The sequence below is a fragment of the Syzygium oleosum genome, unplaced genomic scaffold (genome assembly GCF_021117445.2).
Source record: "Syzygium oleosum isolate NSW1041296 unplaced genomic scaffold, Sole_v2.1 Sole_v2.12, whole genome shotgun sequence".
Classification (NCBI taxonomy): Eukaryota; Viridiplantae; Streptophyta; class Magnoliopsida; order Myrtales; family Myrtaceae; genus Syzygium; species Syzygium oleosum.
The window spans coordinates 6,876,351-6,881,144 of NW_026607496.1; the positions used below are offsets into that span (position 1 = coordinate 6,876,351).

General features: G+C 40.3%; 1 long non-coding RNA gene across 1 annotated transcript; it reads left to right on the forward strand.

Annotated features, from left to right (window-relative positions):
- The first annotated feature begins 1,909 nt into the window (after positions 1–1,909).
- On the forward strand, positions 1,910–2,784 carry LOC130139545 (uncharacterized). Its single transcript, XR_008817665.1, has 2 exons — positions 1,910–2,319; positions 2,486–2,784. It is a non-coding gene; the product is annotated as an uncharacterized LOC130139545 (long non-coding RNA).
- Positions 2,785–4,794: the final 2,010 nt, after the last annotated feature.

Genomic DNA, 4,794 nt, shown 5'->3' on the forward strand with positions numbered 1-4,794 from the left:
TAATATGAGATACCTACTAAGCCCCGAAAAAAGGAGGGATCATATTCTTCGCCAAAACCTCCATCGACTAGATTTATGATCATTGGGGTAAATACATGCATATAACCCACATGCAAAACTTGAATTTGGAAAATACACAAAACAAGAAAGACTAAGCCAGACCCTCCGACCCACACATTAGCCTCATCCTCGTGTCTCTTCTCTCTATAATCACGTTGAGTGCCACTCAATTATCACCTCCCAATCTCTCTCCCATGCACGCCCCAAATGGCCTTGGCCCTTTGCAAGGTCACTCTAATACTTGGCAAGGCCTAAATAGCCCCTCGCAAGGGTATTTGAGCCTTTTGCAAGGCTCCACTTAGACTTCAAAAATACCCTTTTATATAGGAAGTTCATTTCATTTCTAGTCCATGGTAAGTGCATGCGCCCCCCTCTCTCTCTCAAGAAATTTTATTGTCTTAGAGTTAGAGCTCCTACTACTTTAGTATTAATTCTAGAGGAATTCCAGCGAACGAACGTAGATCCAAGGAGGGTAAGGAAACGTTGGACAATCCGGAAGGGTCTGCATTCTTTTCTTCGAAATTAGTCATTGTAATGTCAAAATTGGCTTAGAAATTCAAATAATATGGTTGTTACTCTATTAATTTAGAAAGTATATTATTATAAAAATAAGCTATTGTGCTGTTGAAATTAGCGAAGCTATTGACGTGTTATTACTAAATTAAAATTTGAAGTTATAAGGGGTTGAGGAGATTACTAAATTAAATTTTGAAGTTACGACGGTTAAATAATCCGACCCTCGGTTCATACGCCGAGGGGTCTGTCTTGAAAAAGTATTTCTAAGACTTTCATTAATGATGGCTTCATTCATCTCTGAAGAATATTTCTAGAGAAAGGAAAATTTTACCTAAATAAGATAGATTGCCATATGTACACAGGCGCATATATAATGTCAACAAAATATCATATTTTCTTCCAAAAAAAAATACTAAAAAGACAATCATAATAGAATAGAATTGCCAATACACATTAGGTAAAATATAAGAGAACGCATATCAAGCTAATTGCTCGCAGAGCTCTTGATGGTTATTGGGACATAGGTTCTTCCATCTTATTCATCACAAGGAATTTGTAAGGACGATACACTCATTCCTCGACACCCCTCAAGAAACTCGCCTATTCGTGGAAGTTATACTTCTTGTACCTAACTCTGCAACTCACGAGCTGAATCTGCACCCCGATGCTCTTGGGACACTTGTCGACGATTTGTTGTGCTGCACTGGTTATGCACTCGATGCAATGACCAATGCATCGAGTGACACATTTACTCTCAATCAGAGTTTTGTCAATGAGAATCGTTAAAAGTCTGCCTAAATTGACATTGGAAAGCAAATATTATTGACGTGGCACTCACGTGACTTAAGTGAAATAAAAACGGCGATTTTTTTATTGAAAAATCATTTGACGGAGCCTTGATGGAGGATAAATATGTTATATAGGTACAAATTTGGGGTTTTTTATGCCGCAAGAAAAAATTTATGGTAAATGTGTCATAATGAGCATAGTTTAGGGTTTTTGACGTCGTAAAAAAGGGGTCGGGGTAAATATGTTACACTGAACATAATTTGGAGTTTTTTTGTGCCATTTTTCCCTCTAAATTATTAGGCCTATTTTTTTTCTTTCATCCGGGCCCCAATTTTACAAATTATAATGCGATACTTTAATTTAGGCTTGGCTTCATTAATTACGTCCACCTAAAGCTGTTTGGGGTAAGAAAACTAATGATAATTCCGATTAAATTTTCAGCTATCGCCAATCAATTTTTTTCTTTCCATTTTTTTTTTTGGTCAGAAGAAAATACTGTTCATTGATATCTAGTAAAGACAGAACCCACTTTTGGGGTCTCAAAACAAAGCAGATCTCTAAGGGCCTGCGGAGGATGAGTCAACCAGTGTTCAGTGAGTGCTTTTTTACTGTGTGTCGTAACTACCCAGTCCGCGACACTATTCCTGGACCTATTACAAAACTGCAATTTTATGTTTGAAAACGAAGACAGCAGCTCACGTGCTTCCCTGAGGAGAGCACGATGTTCCCACAGCATACCTTTTGGAGACTTCAAGCTGTTGACCAGATTTAGGCAGTCTGACTCTAGGATTATGTTTTCACCCACACGAGGAGAGAGAAATTTGAGGGTTTCCACCATGGCTAGGCTCTCGGCTTGTTCGGCGGAGGAGGCAAGGGCGTCCTTGGCAAAGCCGTCGATCAAGATCCCAGCTGAGTTGCGGCATACACAAGCTATTGAACCTTCAAAGGAACCAGGTTGGTGAGCTGCATCCATATTTACCTTTGTTTCGTCCCTCTCTGGGGGACTCCAGACATCCTCCTCAGAGTGGTTTACAGCTTCAATTGGTCTGTCAAGGTTGTTCCATCTGTTGAAATTTTTTAGCAATTGTCGTCCTCTTTCAACCAGCAACTGTGGGTCCAGGAGGAGCCTTCTAAAGACGAGGCTATTCCTTGCTTTCCAGATTTCCCAGAGGACAACAGAGACTAACTCAAATTCAGGGGAGTTGCTGCTGCTGGGTATGAATTTAATCAGCCATTCATCAAAGCGGGAAGTTTGGTATTTTGAGATCTGGATGTTGAGTGCAGGAACATCCCAGACTTCCCTCATCCACTTGCATAGTAGGAATAGATGTTCTGTGGTTTCTGCATGAACTCAGCAGAATGGGCAATTCAGATCAGGTACCAGTTTCCTTCTGTACAAATTTTCCTTCGTTGGTAGTGCGTTTTGGCATATGCTCCATACAAAGTTTCTGTGTTTACCTTTTTTCGAAGGGTGTTGTAACCGCTCTTAACAGTGTAGTCGCCTTCCATCGTGCCCGTCCAGATCAGTTTGTCTTTATTCATTTGTGGTCTGATATGTACTGTGAGGATCTCTCGTACTACCTGTTCATCGAATAGTCGTCGCAAAAGCGGTTCCTTCCATGTGCTTTCCTCTTGGTCTATCAATTCATCAACCTTTTTTGGGTCCCCCGCATTAGTCGGTCCCCCTATAATTCCCCTTTTGAGCCACTTATCCTCCCTGATGTTAATATTGTGCCCATTCCCTACTGACCACATGACTGAGTCTTCAATTGATGTGCGCCCCATGAGTATGCTCTGCCATCCCCAAGATGGTCTGGATCCCTTCTCTGCCTTTCGGAAGCTCTTGGTTGGGTAGTAAATACCCTTTAAAACTTGACTGCACAGAGTTGTATGATTTTGTGCTAATTGCCAAGCTTGTTTACCCAGCATGGCCTTGTTAAAAGATATTAAATCCCTAAGCCCAAGGCCTTCCCTGTCTTTTTTCTGTTTGAGAACTTCGGCTTTCCTCCAGTGCACTCCTTTTGTTGCTGGTTGGTTCTTCCACCAGAAGGCTGTGATTTTTTTCTCAATTGAACACCCAAAGTCATTAGTTAATGGTTGATTAACACAAAAAATTCTGTACTTTATCAAGCTAACTCTTAGTCATGCCAGACTTCTCTTGTCAAAGTAATGACAAATACATAGCCTCATCTTGATTCACCAAATTGTAGGCTATAAATATATAAACTGTTGAGTCCGTACATTCTAGTCTATAAAAATATGAATTCTTATGTCCAAACATTGTGGTCTATAAATATATAAAGCTCCACAGAGTAATTAACTCTGTCTCTTATGTAATAAGTGACATAAGTACATTCACACGAGATACATATTAAGAGAGGAAAGTGGAGGGAGGGATCATATTCCTCTTCAAAAGCTCCATATACTAGATTTATGATTGTTGGGTTACATACTTGCATAAAACCCACATGCAAAACTTATATTTGGAAAAAACACAAAACCAAGAAAGATTAAACCAAATCCTCATCGTTATCTCTCTTCACTCTTTTCCACGCGCCTGTCATTGCCGTTGCTAACTTTGATACTCGACCTCATCACAATAATTGCTAAGGGTGATTGGTTTTGGATCCGGTCCGATTCCAAGGTGAAACCAGGAATCGGACCGGGAGAACTGGTTTCCAAAATTGGGAATTGAGAACTGGATCGATTGGTCTTAGGACCGGTCCAATGGAACCGGTTACTTTTTTTTTTCCCACTACTTGATACCATATATTTAAAATTAGAATTGTGTTCCCCATATTGATTACGCATAATCACAAAAACAAGCATGCAATTCGAGCCAATGCGATGACAAATTGTGCTTTCCATGTCGACTACACATATGTTTTAAAATTGGAATTGTATTCCCCTTACTGACTACACATAATCACAAAAAAGAAAGTCTATATAGTCGGTCCGGCGGTTCCAAGGGGAACAGGAACCGAACCCAACCGGCTGGTCCGGTTCGGTTCGGGCCGTTCCTGATTTGGGCAGTCCGTTTTACGTACCCCTAATAACTGCCACTCGATTATCACCTTCCCATCTCTCTCGCAAGGCCATTTTGATCGTTTGCAAGGCCCAAATACCTCTTTGCAATGGCATTTGAGCCTTTTGCATGTCCAGTCCGTAATAAGTGTGTTCCTCTCTCACTCTCATTTTAGAGTTCTATCACGTTAGAGCTCTTGCAACATCATCTCTCTTCACTCTTTTCCTCGTGTCATGAAATTACACGCTAACCTCAAAGTATCAACTGGCGTCATAAAGTTGCATGAAATTGAATGTAAACTGCGATTGCATGATATGATTATAAGCTATTACTAGATTATACAGTGAAAAGATGAAATTGTGCAGTAGTTGAAACATCCCCGCTATTGTGACATGCACATTCGT